Here is a 19946-nt window from a genome sequence, read left to right as displayed (position 1 = left end):
ATTTATTCCATAGTTGCTTTGTGAGTAAACAAAATTGAGGAAGGCAAAGGATGGGCCGCAATGTGGTTGCTATTTTTTGTATTGAATTAAAGTGTTGAAGTGATAGCTATTTATATGACTGAAACCTTACTGCTTTGCAGAAAGCAACAGCTAATTGCATTCTGCTTTCAGAAGAAAAAAGAAATTCCACCACTTGGATGTAACCACTTTTAATTCTTTGGAACTTTTCCTTTAGTCTTTGTTTCCATATGTTTTTCTTTTTCTTTCCTCTTTCATAGTTGCAATCATAGAGTAACCTTTTGAAAATATATATCAGAACCTCTTCTTCCTCTATTTAAAATGCTTTCATGGCTCTCTAATGCAGAATAAAGGAAACATGTCAGAATGAAATACAATGCTTTCCATAATTTGGTTTAATCCTTTTTCTACAACTACACATAATCTCTCTTCTAGCCTTAAAAACCCACTTACAGTTCTTCCAATAAACTATTCTATTACATGCTTTGTGTATGCTGCCCTCTCTTTCTGAAATAAACTTGTTTTTCTTTGTTAGACTGGTGAACTCCTACTCATCCTTTAGAACCCAGGTGAGAGTTCTCCACCTCTGATATCTTCTTTGACACATTCAATAAGAACTGATAACTCCTCTGTGCTACTACTAACCTACTCTTGCACCCATTACACTACATTCATGTTATTTACTATTTCTGTCTCTCTCCCTAGATCCTGATTTTCTTTAGGTCAAGGAACATATCTTACTTCTCTCTCTCTCTCTCTCTCTGGGGATTAGCAGAATGCCTGCAACTGCTAAACTCACTGTAGATGTCTAGTATCAAAAGGGATTTTAGACACAATGGATTCCAACTCAGTCTGGTTTTATTGTTTTTTTACTTGTTCATTTTCTTGATAATTGTAATGGTGAGAGGACTTGATAATTCTTGAAATCGATGTGAGGATCTATACTTCAACCGATTCAAAATATTAGGGTAAACTATATAATAGTTTTATTTCTTTTAAGTTAAAAATCATCAATATCAACAATCTGATATAGTTCAAGCCTAATACAAATAAGTTTATTGCAGTTGGCTGCTTTTATCCACTTTACACAACTTGGCAAAGAGGGCCAAGGACTAGCTTAGATGCATTTCTAAATCTTTCTCCCAGGTAATCAAGGTCGAAATTGGGTACCAGGGTCAGCAAGATGATGGCCATTGCCCTTCATTAGGAGTTGGTGTGAGACATTGTTCCCTGAATCTGCTAGTATCCCAAAAGATTTGCAGTTTTCAAGGCAGTTTCTCAACCTCTGGAAAACTATAGGATAATTTAAAAATGCCACATGGCTTCCAATTACTCAGAGAAGATATTTTGAAGTGACTTAATGCAATCACTGCTTGAGTATCTCTACTACTATGGTATTAGCAGAAGCATATTAGAGAAAAAAGTGCTTCCCTGTTAGAGTAAAATATGATTTAATGAACTGGAAGTTCATCATCATGAAATCATTTTTTATTTCTCATGATTTTCTTTGGCTCTTAATTATCAAAACTCACTCACATTTAGAAAATACTGATTACTTGCACCTCTAAAGGCATTGGTTTTTTTCCAGATTTTCTGAAAATGAGGTAAAACTAGGAGAAATGAAATCGTGACCTAGTATTAAATGCATCTTCCTAAGCTTTCAACTTTGTTAAGTGCTAGTTTAAGCAAAAATAAAATAAATGAACCTCATGAAGTAAATAAGTCTCTTTATAACAATGTATCAAACCAGAAAACCAAACAGTATTTCAAGTGGACCGTATCCAGTTTTTCTTATTATTTCCCAGTCCTATAAGATTCAATTTGTTGGAGCCATGGCCATTAAAATATTCAAGGCAACAAAATATAAGCAGAAAAGGTTTGTTTCTACAATTTGTACATAAAAAGCAGTGAGAAATGACAGCTGACAGCAAGTGGGAGGAACAAGAATTAGAGAAAACACAGCCCAAGCCTCCCAAAAGTGTGACGGCAAAGGGACCACATGTGAAGGGACATAATAAATGCCTTCAGCACCGTATGACAAGTATGATGGCCTGAGGAACAGGCAAACATTATATTATGTTTCACTGATTGGTTCAAAGACGGCAAAGAAGTTGAGGAGCACTCATGAAGTCAGAAAAAAAGTAGTGTTTACTAGCCGTCGTTGGCAGCCGTCCGTCTCGAGAGACGATGGTGTAGCTTCTTAAGAGTCTATCTGCACCGCCGAGAATGGCTGTGCAGTCCGACTCGGGAGTGACACGGTATCTGTCTCCTCCCGTGTTGAATCGACATCTTGCGATGAAGCTACAGAGCCTGGGCAGGGTGATATGGAGGGTCTGCTGTTGCCCATGCAGCAGACCCCCCCTCTCTTCGCAGCTGAAGGATCCAAGGGAAAGACGGAGTCAATACAGCTTGGCTTCAGGTGCGCCGCAGGAGTTGCCGGTGTTGACTACAACGTCAAACCGCCTTAGGGACTCCGGCTCCGGATTTTCTGTCAGGGTTTACTCCCTTAGCCCTTCCCCTGAAGAGGTATGCCGCAAGGCAGCGGAGGTTTTTTGGAGTCAGAGTTTTCCTTCTCTGTTTACTAGCCACAGTTTTAAAATTATATATTACCTTGTTAATAAATATAATCAGTGCAGCTGTATTTAAGCATTATTTTATTATTTTATTATGCCTGCACAGCTGAGGGAGTTCTCTGAGGCCGCTCAAAATTTCAGAAACTGCGTAACAGCCTGCATTGTAGCCTCTGATAGTATACCCATGCCGCTTCTAAATCTGTTTGTTTTTTTTAATCTGACTTTATGTAACTTAGAAGTTACTTGAGCCCTGCTGGTGTAACTAAGTGGATTGAGTGCCAGCCTACAAACCAAAGGGTCCCTGGTTCGATTCCCAGTCAGGGCACATGCCGGCGTTGCTGGCCAGGTCCCCAGTTGGGGGCATGTGAGAGGTAACCACACATTGATATTTCTCTCCCTCCCTTTCCCACTCCCTTCCCCATTCTCTAAAAATAAATAAGTAAAATATTTTTTAAAAAAAGAAGAAGTTACTTGAATGCAAAATATATTTTGTTTCTAAGCAATGCTTGTTAGGAAATTTTTAAATAGAGATTTTTTATTGCAGAAGACAGAAACAGCAGTGCTTTTAAAACACATGTCTCTGACTTCACTGGTCTCCTGACTTTCCTTTCATATCCATGTCAAAAAGGCTGAAGAGCACATCCCGCCTGCTGCCAACCCCCCCACCCCTGCCCGACATACACACACACACACACACACACACACACACACACACACACACACACACACACACACACACAACTCAGGGCCCTCCCTGCCTTTCCGAGAATTCTTAGGTGCTTAGACTCTCTTGATGATTAGTCATATCCTCGGTGCCTTCTTACCTCTCTGCTCCCAGTTCTAGTTTGTTTCTCTTCCTAAACCCATTATGTCACCAAGTTCCAGGAACAAGGACATTGTGTGAAAGAGACTTTTACTAAAGATTGGGTGGCAGCAGAGAACTGCAGCACACACCAGGACACATTCAGACTAAATATCCAAGATAATATAATTTCATTAGTCAGCCCTGCCAAAGGGTGTCTCATTGTCTGTCCTCTTTTGCCCTGCTCTCCCATCAAGATGCATGTTCCTGTTTCTTTTCTTTTTAAATCTCTTCCCCAGAGTCCTTTTCCAATTTACCCTTTTCCTCTTTTCCATATGCCTCTTCTCAAATATTACAAAAAAAAAAAAAAAAAAATCTCCCTTTCAAGCCAAAGGAGAAAAATGGAAAATTCTAGTCCCTTGTCATCCTGAGCAGTTTGGCTTCCTTTTCACCTCAAATTCTCCCATCCAGGCTCCTGAGCCTCCTTCCCTTTTGCATAACCTTGAAGGGCCAAGTATGTACTAAAAACAAACACACTTAAAAAGAACTTTAAGAAGAATGCTACTGTCCTAAAGAAAAGCGGTCACCATGCCAACGTGGCAGTGCTGGTCCGTACCTGTGCTGCCATGACATGTGGCTGTTCCTTAGCACTTGCAGTGTGGCCAGTGTGACTGAGGCACCAAGTTCTCAATTTTGTTTAATTTTACTTAAAACTCACATAGATACACGTGGCCGGTGGCTATCTTATTGGACAACACAGTTCTAGACAATCAGCTCAAACTACTGTACAGCCGATTTTTAAATGCTGTTCTTCTTTCCCAACAGAAAGAAACGGTTGTCAGTTCATTTAGTTGGAACCTATAATTTCATCGATCATTTCTTAGTGGCAGCTGGGCCAGAGGTTTGAATGTTTTGTAGATGACTCACCTCGGCCACCGCTGGCCCCACCCTCCACACATCACAGATCCCAGCTTGGGCAACCCCCTTTCCCCACCCAGGGGCCTTGAATGCATCTGAGGCAAGCTGCTCGGATGGAGTGCCTTTTTCTGGTAAATACTTGGTCTTCACCCACTTCCATCTGCCAACCCCACCCCATCCCCTACATGCACGTAAATGGAAACAGTTGGTGCATACAACCTCCGCTAGGAGAACGGAAACAATATGGCCACTGTCAAGCCCAGACGAACATCAAAGTGCAGCATCAGTACTGACCTTAAGTCAGGCAGAATGGACAGGCCGAATTTCCCAGGCGGTTCCCAAATCGAAGGGTGGCCACGTGGTGAAACCCCGAAAGGCCCAGGCTGCCACACACTCCCGGCTGCTCACTGGGGAAGTGAGGACTTTTTCAAATATAATTTTCAAAAAGACTGAAAACACATCCCTCAGAGAAAGTATTTTCACTTAAAGATGTATTTAACTCCTCAGTGAGGACACCGGCATGATGATAAAGTTAGTTCTAAGTGCGTTGGAGGAAGAGAGTTTTAATACCATGAGGAAAAGAGAGCTGAAACAGTATTGTTAGGTACAGAACTGGTTACTGCTCTAGGGGCAAAAAACTGCGACCTCTGTGGTTCTTGTCTGCCAGACTCAAATCCCATGCATCTCTATAGGACAGAAAACTGCTGCAGTTTATTGACCTGACTTCAAGGAATCTGGGCCCTAAACAATAGTAAATAATGAACCAAACAAAGGTGCACTCTTCTAGAGAAATAAGTCATTCTTGAGGGAGCCTCTAGATCAGTGGTTCTCAACGTTCCTAATGCTGCAATACAGTTCCTCGTGTTGTGGTGACCCCCAACCGTAACTAAAGCATAGTGATTAATCACAAAAACAATATGTAATTATATATGTGTTTTCTGATGGTCTTAGGTGACCCCTGTGAAAGGGTCGTTTGACTCCCAAAGGGGTCACGACCCACAGGTTGAGAACCGCTGCTCTAGATAGTACTCTTGTATAACATTGGCACAATATATAGCCAACTTCTTACCTTCTTCCCATGTTTTAGATAATTTAAGCTGAATTGTACCTAAAGGGTCAGGCTATTGTTGCATGTTACTTGTATTTTACAGTGAGGAATATTTATATAGTCAACATAATGACAATCATGATAATAGTATTTGTCTTTCAACTTTTATAATCGGCCTAAATGTAGGCAAAACATTCACTCATTATTTACAAAAGAGAATGAAGCAGTTACTAACTTTACGTAAGTAAGGGTGCCGACAGATGTTGGCAAATATGAGGGGTTAGAGGTGTGGAGGGAAGACTAGAGGGTTAATATTCTCAGTGGGAGGTTGATATAGCTGATGGTGCATGAAATAGAGGCTTGTGTTTATTATTAAAGTGTAAAAGTGCCAATTACAAAATCAAAAATAATATAATTTCAGATTTGGAGTTAGGGCACCTGGAAAAGAAATAGGGAAATGAGGTAAACGGTGTTCAATTTCTGAATATATATTCTACAGAACTTACTATCACATATGCCTGATGAATATTAGTTCAGTTCTTGGCTGCTTTGTCATGAGTCCCACTTTTTTCATGCTCCAGTCCCTACTAGAATTGGACATTTAAAACAAACAAACAAAAAATGTGTTTATCATTTTATTGCACACCAAATCAAGTCTGGATATCTCCATTTGAAACTGCAGGCCCTCAGCATATGGCCCCAGATGTTCTGCCACCCTCACCCCTACGCTTTACCCCACAGTCAAGTTGTGATGAGGAAGGTGTAGGATTGTGCCCCTCATGATGTGAGAAGACTAGAAGGACAGTGGGTCCAGGGGACTGACCTGAGTGGCCTCGGAGAACAGTCTCCCTTTTGGGGCGAGTCTTGATAGATGAGTCAATCAACTAATCAAAGCACAGCTAAGTTGAGGGAGAGCCCATGGCTCTGCAAGAGTATGGGTGTGGAATTGGGGATGTGGCGTGTCTGGCTGGGTCAGAAGGAGGGTAGTGGAGAACAGCAGCTGAAGCTACAGAGTTGGGCGGTGTCCACACCGTAAATAGCCCAAGGCTTTGGCATGAGGTTCTGAAAGCTACAGGGAGTCTTTAATTGGCATTTAACAGGGAAAAGTAAGGCCTGGATGTTAACTGGGAAATGGGTCTGGCTGAATTCCCATGTGAATAGTCTGGGAGAGAAGGTTGAAACTCAAGGACCCAATAGATAGTCACACGTGTGGGAAATAAAGGGAGAGGTTGAATATGAGAATAAATGAGAGCCCTGGCCAACCAGCTTGGTTGGTAGGAGCATTGTCCTGACATGCAAGAGTTGCAGGTTTGATTCCCAGGAAAGGCACATACAGGAGTCAGCCAATGGATGTATAAATGAGTGGAGTGGCAAAATTGATATTTCTCTCTCCTCTCTCTGTCTCTCTCTCTCTCTCTCTCAAAAAGAAATCTATTAAAAATAAAAAAATATTAAAAAATAATATAAGATGAATTAGAGGATTTCCTAACTGGGTGGATGTAGAAGGTGAGAAAGGGTAAGGAGTGTAAAACAAGGTTGGGATTTCCAGCACAGGACGCTGGGCAGACTGATGCAAATGAAGAGAACACCAGAGAAGAAGTACATTTATGGGTGCACCGTGTGCTTCCTCTTCTTGAAATGAATGGCATTTATTGTCATGTTTTCTGTAGTATGTAAGAAACATTTTGCATGTAATAAAAATCACGTAAGATTTAGTTAAAAATAAATTGAGCAAAAAAGGAATTTAAAAGCGTACTAAACTATCCAATAGGATCAACAGATAGATGCATTTTCCTCCTTTCTCAGTCCTCCACTCCCAGGGCATTGTTGGCATCGTGGCTGGAGTGGGCATCATGTGTGGGCACATGTTAAAAACAGAAGTCTGAGAAGTAGGCAGGCACCTCATCATGTAGAGCAGCAACCAGTTCTCAAAGAGTGCTCCCCAAACCAGCATTGTCCGCCTCGCTTGGAACCTTATTAGGAATGTACATTCTCGTGGATGAATCAGAAACTCTGTAGATGAACAGCAACGTATGTTTTAATGAGCCCTCAAGAACGCCAGTGCACACTCAAGTGTGAAAATCGGTGTTATAAAACCAGAACAAAGAATTTAGATTTTTTTATGTTTTCCTGAGTTTTATGGGAAGCTGTTTTTCAACAGGGATTGATGTAATTTGATTTTCATTTGGAAACATTTATGTTGGTAGCTGTGTGGAGAATAGTTTCTGGGGGTGTGGGCCACGTGCATGCGGGAGATATGACATTGTAGTTGGAGACACCAGGAATTTAAGGAAGGTGAGCTGCAGTCATATTCCTTCCTCTGATTGGCTATATTTCCATAAAGATATAGCCAATCCCTGGGCTAGAAAAGCGGAGATGTTAAAGTGGGTAGGTCCAAAGAGTATTTTTTTCACCTAAGGATTATATGATTTCTCACCCATTAGCCTTCAGTTACCTCTCATCATTATAGCCATGTGACTCTTCTTCACAATAAGAAAGCTGTGACTGGGCACCTGGATACTTAATCAGTTGTCTGAACACTGAAACAACCCAAAATTGCAAGAAATGGTGTCAGCCAGGTTTTTGCAAAAACACTCAGGCCTGGTCCTTCCTCTCAACCAGCCTTGAAAACAACAATGCTGATAATGTTAATACTCACAAACCCCCAAAGCTTAGAGCTTCTTGTCATTCAAGCACTAGGCATTTAAAGAAAGGTCTGTATCATTTGGAAAGTTCCAGAAAGTAAGTTGATTTGAAGACAAAAGACCTTGGTTTGAGCCTTGCCCCTGACATTGACAAATTATGACCTTGAGCTAGTCCTTTTACCTGTCTGGGGACAATATGCTAGAAGCTCCTAGTAGGAGTGTATGAAGCACCCAGTATGTGTAGATACCTCTTCAGAGCAAAGATTCCACCAAGGTTGAGTCCATGTCTCTTCTGTAAAATGTTCAACCAAGACCTTAATGGAACTTGTTGGAAACCTTAAAAAAGCTATCAGTCAACTCTTAGCACTAATAATCAGACTCCTAAAGTTTCTGCCAATCAATGGCTTTTAACTTCTCCCAACTTTCATTCTCTGCCTTAACTCAGAGTGAGGGGTCAATTAACAGAAGTCTAGGATAGTCCAGGTTCTTGTTACATAGAGTCCTAAAGCACATTTGCTCCTTTTCTTGTGAATAAGGTTAGAAGAGTAACTTCAAGTCACAGAGCTTACTGATCCACCATCTATCACCATCAGTCCTCTGAGTGTGTGAGCTGGGGAAGGAAGGAGCCCCTGTCCTTGATGAAAAGGAAGCTGTGCCTTGATTGGAGAAGTGAAAATGTGTGTTAAATGAGATCTATACCATAGAGTGCTCAATTGTGCAAACAGTTATCCAAGGATTTGGAGAATAGAGAAATCTAAAAGTATGGAAACAATCAGAGACAATTTTCCTAAGTAGGTATTATCAGACCTCAAGCTTGACTCACTGAGAAATAAAGTTACAGGGAAGCACATAGGTAAGAGGAAGCCTGGTTTGAAATCCCAGCAAGGAAAGCGATATGAAATCTGGAATGAAACAATTAGCCTGAAAGGGAAAAAAGAACATTAGTTAGGAATGTAGAAAGACAAAGGTTTAAAGGATCAGTTATCAATGATTACTGTATAGTAAATTTTGCTGGACATCAAACCACACCCAAGTTTAATGGTGTAAAGAAGAAAATTTTCCTCTGCCCTCTTAGATTCAGTGACTGGGGCTTGTAAATTAAACTGGCAAAAGCCAGATTAACAAGAGAAAGGGCAAACAAATTTTACTGATGCTAATATTTTTACATGCACAGGAGCTTTACAGAAAAGATGTGAAAACCAAAGTAGTTAGACTCATTTTAACAATAGACAATAAATTGTGGGGAAGTAACTAGACAAAGGAAAAGGGGATTGGGACTTCTAGGGGTAGTAAATTGTGAAAGGTAAATATATTGGGAAACTAATGGAAGATAAGCGTTATTGTAGTAAGGTTTGTGCAGACTCATCTTGGTGCTAACTTTCTGTTCTCTTCATAGCTGTAAAACTCCCTGGAGATGGGATTTATGGAAGTCCTCATTTCTTAGAATTTTCTGCTTTTTAAAAAATATATGTATTTTATCTAATCTTTGTTGTATTTTTTCCATTACCATTTTAGCCCCCTTATACCTACCTTCCCCCCGGCAATCAACACACTGTTGCCCACGTCCATGAGCCCTTTCTCCTTTCTGCTCCTTCCCTCCACCGCTTAACCTCCTCCCCACCCCCCAGCTGTCATCTGCTCTCCATCTGTGAGTCTGTCTCTGTTTTGTTTGTTAGTTCAATTTGTTCATTAGATTCTACATATGAGTGAAATCATATGGTATTTGGTTTTCTCTGACTGGCTTAGTTTCTGCTTTTAATCAGATAAGGGAAGCTCTGAAAAGGCTTTTTTCTGCATCTGTTGATTCTCAATTGCCTTTAGCTTAAAAAAATTCATATGCCAAAGTGGCGTATTTTGGGTGGCATAGTCTAATACCCTTCAGTGGTTTAAGACAGAAACCATTTATGTACTCCATGATTCCATGGGTCAGCTCTTCTGGGCTGGGCTCAGCTGAGCACCCTCAAGTGTTTGCTGGACTGACTGGTGGTTGATTTGGGATGGCCTTAGCAGGATGGTCTTATCTCCACCCCAGCTGGTTTGTCATCCCGCAAGCAGGCAGAGTTTATTCTCTTTTGGCCACAGCCAAGTTACTATTGCATTCTCTAGGCCAAAACAAGTCACAAGGCCAGGCCAGATTCAAGAAGTAGGGACATGTACTCCACTTAAAAAAAAAAATCCTGCCATGGCTGGTGTGGCTCAGTGGATTGAGCGCCGGCCTGCAAACCAAAAGGACCACTGACTGGTTTGATTCCCAGTAAGGGCCCATACCTGGGTTGTGGGCCAGGTCTCCAGGTGGGAGTACATGTGAGGCAAGCACAGACTGATGTTTCTCTCCCTCTCTTTCACCGCTCTCTATAAATAAATTTAAAAATAAATAAATATTTTTTAAAAATCAATGAGATGTGAGAGGGAAACATTGGTTGCCTCTCATACGCGCCTGGACCAGGGATAAAACTCACAACCTTTTGGTGCATGGAGCTGTCACAGACTCTGGCCAGTGGTGTCTGTAGTGTTGCGGATGAAAGTGAACAAATTCACACCGACTCTATGAATCCTGTGGAGAAAAGAGACAGAGTGGCCACTCTCTAGGTGGGAGAGTGCCCTGACCCTTGCTTGGACAGGCTTTTATTGCTTTCAGAGTGGGTTTCCTTAAACAAATCCATAATTTATTATGCTAAAGGCAAGGTCACTTTAGATGATTATTCCTTACAGAAGAGAATGTCATGCATACAAGGGAGTGATAAGGATGAGTGGGCTAGCGATATCCTATCCTTGAAACAGCTCAGGAAGTATTTTAAAATTGTACCTTAAACATTTGTTGTTTCCAGCTTAGGGTGAGGAAGTTTTAGCAAAAGCAAGCTTCAAAGCAGCCTAGATATAATGCAGGCCTGATTCCCACAGGAAAGCCGATCTGCAGTCCTGGCTCCTGTGTGCCACCTCATGCCTATCGATTTTCTGAACCAGGGCTGAGCTACATTCACCATTGCCACATGGACTGGTTCCCTATGTGGGACAACACTCCAATCAAGTGAGCCACCCAATCAGGGCTACTCCACTTTTTAATGGGAAGAGCTGCAAAGACACATTGATAGAACATATGTACAGGAAGAGATGGAAGAGTTTGGCCCTCTGCCATCAACCACAGTTGTCTTAGGAACTTGTTATGTCATTGATCATCTCATGTTGAAAAGGGTTAGAATACTTCTTCTATAAAAGACCAGATATTAAATAATTTAGGTTTTGTGAGCCACACAGTCTCTTTCTCAACTACTCAACTTTATCTTTGTAATACAAAAGCAGCCACAGAACATAGACAATCTGTAAATGGAGAACAGTGTTCCAATAAGTTATTTTCAAAAATGGGTACCAACTGGATTTGACTGATAGGCCATAGTTTGAACACACCAAGCTTGGAAAACAAATAATATTACACAACAATAAATAACAAATTAGTTTTGATGGTGATGGTGATACTTTCAGTTTCAGGTAATTACTTTTAGCTAATTGTTTTCTCTTGCAAATATATTATTGTATTTTTTAATTTAGCCATCCTCCTTTTTTTCCCCTTTTCTTTATAGTTGTATCAGTTTTTGTTGCATAAGTAATCATGCTTGTCTTTCTTCTAAGGTGTTCCACTTTCGTTTATTTGTTTTCACTTATCTTCTCATTTTTATGTTCTTTTTCTCCACTCTGTGATGTTTCTTTGAGTTTTCTTTCCTTCATTTCTTCACAAGGATAGACAATAACTCTATTCCTTAGAGGAATAGAAGCATTTCACCCATGAAATAGTGTCTGAATCAGTCTCATGGAAAACTCATACTTGAGACTGATGCTATTCAAGGGTACAGGAAGGACTACTTATTCATGGCAAGACGTGATGCACATCCATTAGGCAACTAGAAAAGGATCTGGGGTGACTTTCGATTCTGAAGGAGATAGAAGGACCAAGACAATACCATGCAAAACAGGAAGACAGTGTGTAGATAATGAGTCAATAAAATTAAAACACAAGACACTAAGGAGCAACATAGGTCCCGGAAATATCACTGTGCTATGCTGAAGAATTTAGTTAAAATTCAATGGCTAAAATAATAGTGCTGAATCTTTATTGCTTCTCTTCAACCTGAAGTGTTAATAGGAAAATGCTTAACACCAGCTCCTGCAAGCCATGTCTATGGCTGCAGATGCTCAGGATTATGGTGTCCAGGGCATCCTTTTAACTAGGGTTGCTGGGTGCAGCCTGGCAGATCTCAGGCTGATGACGAAGGTGCCCAAAGGACATCCTGGCTTCATTCTGTTTGTGCATTTCCTTTGGGAATGTACTCTGCCAATGCAGGTGGTCTAGCCATTGAATGAATAGAGTTCACTCAGGTGTGAACCAATGAATGGTGGAATGCAATATACAGTATATTTTAAAGTGAATCATTTTGCAGTCTCTTCTTGAGTAATAAAATTGCATTTCTGTAAACTCAACTTTATGTGAGTGAATTCCCCATTCCTAAAAATTATGAAGAAATATTTCTGTTATTGCTGGCTTTGGTGGTTTTTAGAGAAGGTACTTTTAGTTCTTACAATGGAAAAATCTGCCACATGAGCACTACAAGGTGCTGTACAAATGTGTAAATGCTATAAACATATTGTTTTCTTAAAACTCCTTAAGAGCCCTGGCTGCTGTGGCTCAGTGGATTGAGCGTCGGCCTGCGAACCAAATGTCGCCGGTTAATTCCCAGTCAGGGCACATTACTAAGTTGCCCATCAGGTCCCCAGTTGGGGGCATGTGAGAGGCAACCACACAGTGATGTTTCTCTCCCTCTCTTTCTCCTTTCCCCTCTCTCTAAAAATAAGTAAATAAATAAATAAATAAAATTGTTTAAAAAATTTTTTTAAAATAAAATAAAACTCCATAAAAACTCTATTGTTAGGGAGGTCTTTTTAGCATTATTTTACAGATTGCAAAACCAGGACATAAAATGGTTGAATACCCAGCTGGTCACAGGCTGAGCAGAAAGATTCCGTACCAGCTAGCATAGTGGTTCTCAAAATGTGGTCTCCAAACAGCAGCAGTAGCAGCACTTTGAGAACCTGTTAGAAATGCAGTTATGGGCCCCACCCCAGACCTACTAAATTAAAGGTCTTGACAGTGATCTCCAGCAATCCTGTGTTAAGTGCCCTCCATGTGATTTGGATGATACAGCTCAAGTTTGAGAACCATTAGGCAGAGGGCAAGGTAAGGCATTTTAGGTTTCCTAAGAAGGAAAAATAATTAAATCCAATTATACATATATACATATATTATATAATATATATAATCCCCCCCCAAACAGGCAACGCAGATAACAGGGAGAATGAACTGATCAATTTAAGAGACTTCTTTTTCCAGGGGAGTTGAACATACTGGATTTTACTGAGCTTTCTCAACTGCTTAATCTTAATGTGCCAGGCACAGTGCTAAGCACTTGACATCCCTCAGGTGGTTGGGAGAATTAAATGAGATCATTTTCCACATTATTAAGGAATTTCCACTACCCAACACACAGTAGTTGTTGGAGCCAACCTAAGAACTGATGTATTGATAAAAAACAACATAGGCGAATCACAGCCACATGAAGAATGACTCAGGATGGCTGCCAGGTACGAAGGATGGGATTCAGGTCACACTACCCCGTGTATGGCACCTTGGCATATTGAATATTACAAGCTGAAGGAGACTGGGAAAACAGCAGAAGCAGGAAGGTCACTCTGACCTCCCCTCTGTCCTTCCTCCCTGAAACAGGTCATAAAACCCTCATGTGAGAGGTGCCCTCCCCACACCTGGAGGAGAGAGCATCCTTCTCTCTGAAGACAAAGGGACCCCGAGAAGAATCAGAACAAGCAGGTCTTGCTAAGTCTCCCTCAGTTTACTGCATTTATCTCATACTCCTTGACCTGCCATATTCCTCCAGGACTGTCCATCCTCATCAACCTCGTACAAAAATACTCATGTCTGACTGTTTCTTTGGGTTTTGATTTCCTTGTGAAGGCTTCTGTGTCAAGCAGAACTTACTTTAAATAAATTTGTTAGCTTTTCTTTTGCTAATCTGTGCTTCTCAGTTTAATATTTAGACCCAACCAGGGACCCTAAGAGGGTCAAGGAAAATCTTTTTCCTCCCACACAGAAAGAAATGTGTTTTTGTAAAATATGTATGCTATTAAATATATATGTAATTTTAATTTTTTTTCTAAAGTTCAGTAATGGAAGCTAGAATTGCTTAAAGATCTGATTAGTTATTTTAGTCACCCAATTGCTTTATCTATTTTAGACCATGATTATTATACTATTAATTCAGAAGTTCTTAATTTAATTCTTTTGGGTAAGTGAGGATAGAAAGAATTTTTTTTCACCTATTTTTCCCTAACAGCACATCAGTGTCCCTAAGAACACTAATAACCTCTATTTTATGATCAATAAAAATCAGTCTTTATGGATAGTAAAGTATTAACCAGGACTTTTTCATTTTCTAGTTTTAAAAAAACTGGGTAAAATGTACTATATGAAAGTAACCTATTTTTTTTTTTCAATCAGTTGGAATAGACATAAAGTATTCTCAGCAAGGAACCCTTTTTTTAAACTTAATATTGATTCTGATAAACTAATAAGAAACACATGGTTTTTAAACTACTTACTCATAAAGCCATAAATAGTAAGAAATTGCTCTGAAATGGTGCCTTGTCCAAAATATGGAATGAAGTGTATGGTCTGAGCCAGAATAGATTCTCAGTTATCAAGAATGACATCTTACTCTTTCTACAAGAGTTACCCTGAGGACCGTTTTACTGGCACCTCCACTGTTCTACTGTGGATTTTCTTCTCTCGAGTTTCTAAGAGGGCAGGTGATCCTCTTAACTTCGAGAAATGCAAAAGTTGCCTAGTTTTTGCTCACCAAAGCCAAGTTGCCAGGCTAGTTTTTGCAAACAAAGAAAGGAGTTTTTGTGCTAAGTGGTATTTTGAGTAAAATCTTCTTCAGTGCTCTTTCTGGAAGAATTTGAAATACACATGGCTGGTTAAGGGCAGGAGGTTGGGGTTAAGCCAAACAGGTTCAGTTTTGGCTTTACTACTTAGAGATAGGATCATGAACCAGTCTTAAACTCACTAGGCACTAAGCCACAGCTTCCTTGTCTGAAAAACTGGGGTGATAATACCTACCTCACAGGGTCACTGTGAGGGATAAGTAAGGTAGATTTTTCTAGAATGTCAGCCTGAGCATACCCCTCTCCTGGTGTAAACCTTCAGTGGATCACTGCCTCTTTCCAATTGATTTCCAAGTCCATTCTGTCCCCCTTGCAAGTCTCCTCCATGACCTTTCACTTCACTTTCCCATCGATGTTCCATGGAAATACCAGACGCACTGCACCTCAGGGCCTTTGCCTTTGCAGTTCCCTCTCCGGACTGCTTTTTCCTGTGTACGCTCAGCTGTCAGGGTACACTTCCTCACTTCATTTTGATTCTGCTCAAAGTCACTTCATCCAAGAGGCCTTCATGATCATCTTACTTTAAAAACCTGAGTGTGCACATATCCACACACACATTCCCCGTACCCTTTAAGATTTTTATCTTTACACATATCAGTTCCTGGTATATTACTTGTTTTTTGTTCCTTGTCAAAATATCCCCTTCAGAATATAAGCCATGAGAGCAGAGACTTTCTTTTTATTTACTGCTGAATCCCTAGCAAGGAATTCATTCATCACTCAATAGCTACAATGGTCCAGCGAGTCCTTACTTACATATCTTGGACTCAAATATGTTGTTATTTAAATGGTTCCTAATTTGTAAGGAATTTTAAGAGTGCCAAGGAATTTGAACAGGGGGTTCTTTTTTGGGATCTGGAGAAGGGTTAGCAAGAGATGCCATCAGTTGCAGCGGGGGAGGTGGGCCGCTGAAAGCTTCCAGGAGAAACCTGCCGCGGGAGCATGGTCAGCGCACAGCCTCCAGCCAGTGTCCTCAGCACCCCTGCAGTGTACACATCAAGGTTCCCAGCCACTGAGGACCATGGTGAGATTCTGGAGTTGATCCTTCCCTGCCCCAGATTAGGCTCCTCTGGTGAGCAGTTCTTGCTCTGGGGCACGCATCCGCCTCGGGGAGATGGACTGCAGCCCGCAACCCTTCCTGCCCAGTCCGCCTTCCTCCCGCTCTCCTTTTACAGGAGTCCTGCCGCACGCTTTGAAGGCTGTCCCTTCCACTCTGCTTCCTCTCCCCTTTCTCTTTCACGGGTATTTTCCCCTACTGAATCTCTTACACGTCCCACTCTGTCCCAGTGTCAGTTCCTTGATGACCCAGCTGATCCACCAGCCCTCTCCAAACCACCTCCCCCTCGTCCTTTCCCTTCCCCCATCATGTAGGATGGCCACATGCTGTCTTTGGGACTGAATGTTCCAAAGCCACCTTTTCACTCACTCACTGCAGAATTCTCTAGACGGTAGTAGTAGTCCTTGTGTGCATGCTGAAGTCACTTCTGTACTTCTTTTAGACACAATAAAAAGGGATAGAGTCAGAACTGGCCCTAAAAGCCAGGAAGAACTGTGTATCCTTGAGGCTTAACTGTAAGCTGTTTAAGAAGACAAAGTGAGAAGGGCATGCATGATATAACATGCTGCTACTGTAAAGGAAAGCATTTTTGAAAGTTGAATTATTTAAGTGGGAAATGCATATATCAAAGGAAACTCCATGGGAGTCATCCGCAATTCCTTTCCTTTGAGTGACTCTGTTCAGCGTGGTCTGCCATCTCCATACAGCAGTACTTTAAAACAGTCTTCCCTTGACCTGCCTCTTCAGTTATATGTCTTCTGTGTCACCACCTGTCTAGTCATTTGCTCAGTGCAACTTATTATTCTGGAACTAATTGTGTTTTTATTAGAAGTGCTTTGCTGAAAAGAAGGACTTCCCAGCTTAGCCGTGTTTCAAGCACGTCTGCAGAGCATGTCTCCTGTTCTTAGAACTCAGGGGGAAGGGGGTGTTAAAGAAAAAGTTATTTATGACACTTGTTAAAAATGGTCTGCTGTATCCAGGCGACCGCTGCAATGGGGTGCAGAGATGGAGAGAGGTGAGCTCAGCTCTGAATACAACAAGGAAAGGGGATTTATAGCCAAGGAACAGATGGGGGTCAGTGGATGGAAAATTACTAAGAGGAAACTTCAGGAGTAAGGAGAGATTTTGACTAGACCAACCTAATAGTTGTTTGCTGTGGATCTTTTTTTTTTTTTTTCCTGAAGGCAGACCGGGGTGATTTGATATCACCTGGGATATGGTGGAGGTTGAAGAACCCAATCAAATATCGAGAGTGATCAGATACTGAGGATCAGGGGTTCTGGCTGAACGAACTTAGCAGGATTCTTGCTAACGTTGAGCGTTGTAGAGACAGACCAGAAGTCCACAGGTTGAGGGCTATTTGGGAAGAATATTCAAAGGAATTTGACTCAAGTTTGCTTGAGGAGAGAATCTTTGGGATGGTGTGGGAAAGGCATGTAAATATTCATTGCAAAAACATTTATTTTCCTCCCTGCCTCTGAATAAGCTGGTTTTCTTTATTTATTTTTTCTTCTTTTAGTTGCTAAAGCAACTTTTTTTTTATTATTGTACTAACATGAGTTTTTCTGCCCAAGAAAGTTACTTTAAGTGACCACCCACTCCTCCTAACAGCATGTTTTGTTGACCGTGTTCTTCCTTCTGAGAGGTAGTTGCCAGATATGTTAGGAATAACTTCTTAAGTGTTCTATGGCAAGAATCAGGGAGCCTGTCCCAATGTTCCACTACAACACAAGAGTCCTCTCGGAATCTGAGCATCCAGGTTTGGCCTCAGAATATCCAGAAGCTTCCGGGAGGAAAAGGGACAAAGACAGCCAGACACAAAGAGCTTGGCACCTCACTTGCACTGGCAGACCTTAGAAGTTAAGCCCCAATGACGTAAGGTCGTTATCTCAAAGTAAAAGAGAATGTAGGGGATTCACAACTGTTAATGACTATGACGTAGGCCATCAGAAACAGAGTTTGACTCGTTCAGGTGACCTGTCCAGGCACTTCCTTCCTCCCCCAAATCCAAATCCTTTTTGAGCAGACCACCTTCTCACACAGCAAAGGACCTGTCAGAGAGAGCTTATTAATAACAATAAGCACCATCGGGCCCAATTTCAGTTTCTTTTCTAAACATAGCATGAAAAACCAGGAAAGCTGTTCCTTTCTCGTGTTGCTTTTTCATAGCATTGGTTGACTCTTCCAAGCCATGCCACTGTGAAAGTTAATGATATGCTTTATTTCTGAGGTAAGGATGAAATGAAATGAGTGGACTTAAACTTTCCACTCGGTATCAGAATTAGAGTTCACTATATTTCACAGTCATGGCTAAAATGAGCGCTTTAAATGCTCCTGGTTGGTGGCTGAGGGGAGACATTTTCATTTCTGTTTCTCTGGAATTTAGAACCCACAGTAAACAGTGGGTCTTGCACCTGTGAAAGTGGCTAAGTAACTCACTGGACTGTCCTCCCACCCTCACAGAGGAACCTGCCATGTCAGGGAGCTTCAGGGCAGGGCCGCCCCACCATGGCCAGGAATAAGGCAGAGGCTCAAGCTGTTCTGGCAGCTGCTCCTCTCTGCCTGATGTACGGACGGAGGCTGGCCTGGGCAGGGAAGAACAAATACAACCTGACCTGCCTGTGCAGAAACCAAACTCACAGCCAGTCTAGCTAAACAGCAATTTGGAACCTGCGGGTTTCCCTCCTGTGTAGACTTCCTGACTTGTATTCTGTATCATAAGGAATAAGTATACCGTGGCACTAATGCTGTAAAGAGCCACTTAACAGAAATTATCTTTCTGCCACACTGTCATGTAGCCCTGCCACATATTATTATTATATGTCTTCTTGAGTGACTCACTAACCTGAGTTAGGGCCTGTTTCCTCATCTGTAAGTTAGTGAAGGTGGTATTTTCCTCATTTGTTTCTTGGGTGATTAATCATAATCAATGCTAGCAACATTAGCCATAATTACTATTACTGTGTTATTATATTAAAAACTAATAATTGCCTGGGTTCAGATTATGCATCAAGTACTCTAATGCCCAGAGGTAACCTGTGCGAGAGATATTATTATTGTTGTGATTCTTGCTTTTGGAGATGAAGAAATGGAGCTCAAATAAGCTGGTAAGTGTCCAGCCACATCTGGATCAGGCCTGTCTGACCCTAAAACCAATGTAAAACACCTAGTAGTTTCTGGTGTTTATGAAATGGGTTTTGTGCTTATTTATACGTGTTTCTTCCACAGCCCAAAGGAAGCTGTGATGCAGAAGTATGTACCGCTAGATAAAATGAATGGCACAGGGATATAGATTGAAATAAGGGAAAAAAATGGGGAGGTACATCAAATTACAGGCAAGACTCACAGGCAGCTTCTCTATGGGTAACAAAAGTGTCCCATGAATTTGAAATAAGTGAGCTGCAGAGTTGCTACTTGTGACCCTGGCAGCAGAGCACTGCAGGAGAGAGACAGTGTTAGGTTCGCAGTGTCTCTTAGGCTGCAAGTAAAGCAGCCAGAGCAGGAAAAGCGCTTCCTCTTGGTACTAGGATCTGAGAAAAAATTCTAACACAGTGTATGAGGTCGTGAAACACACTGCTCCCAACAACCTGGTAATTAATACAGTGTGCACAGTTAAGGGAATCCTCAAGAAATGAGGCAATTAGAACTAAAACATTTCCGAAGCCCTTCTAATTTGGTTACTGGCACTCAGTGACAAAGAAAATAGCAAAGTGTCCTTCAGATGTGACTGCTGAGCAGTCATCTGGGCCCATGGCCTCACAATATTACTGTATCGCTTATGGGCCTAAGAGCAGGTATGATTTAAATGCGTGCTACCATGTAGCCAACAATCCCAGCTCTGCCCCTCCAGCTCCTGGGCAAGACTCTTCATTTCTGT

The 19946-nt window shown here is 41.4% G+C and overlaps 1 protein-coding gene across 3 annotated transcripts in view; it reads left to right on the top strand.

Moving 5' to 3' along the window:
* PLCB4 (phospholipase C beta 4) overlaps positions 1-19946 on the top strand; it is a 405706-nt gene that overhangs the window by 227867 nt on the left and 157893 nt on the right. The window lies entirely within an intron of this gene.

Source organism: Furipterus horrens, unplaced genomic scaffold, assembly GCF_987537825.1.
Source record: "Furipterus horrens unplaced genomic scaffold, mFurHor1.1.pri manual_scaffold_8, whole genome shotgun sequence".
In the NCBI taxonomy this organism is placed as follows: domain Eukaryota; kingdom Metazoa; phylum Chordata; class Mammalia; order Chiroptera; family Furipteridae; genus Furipterus; species Furipterus horrens.
The sequence above is the reverse complement of the archived record's forward strand: the minus strand, read 5'-3'. Positions and strand labels throughout refer to the sequence as shown.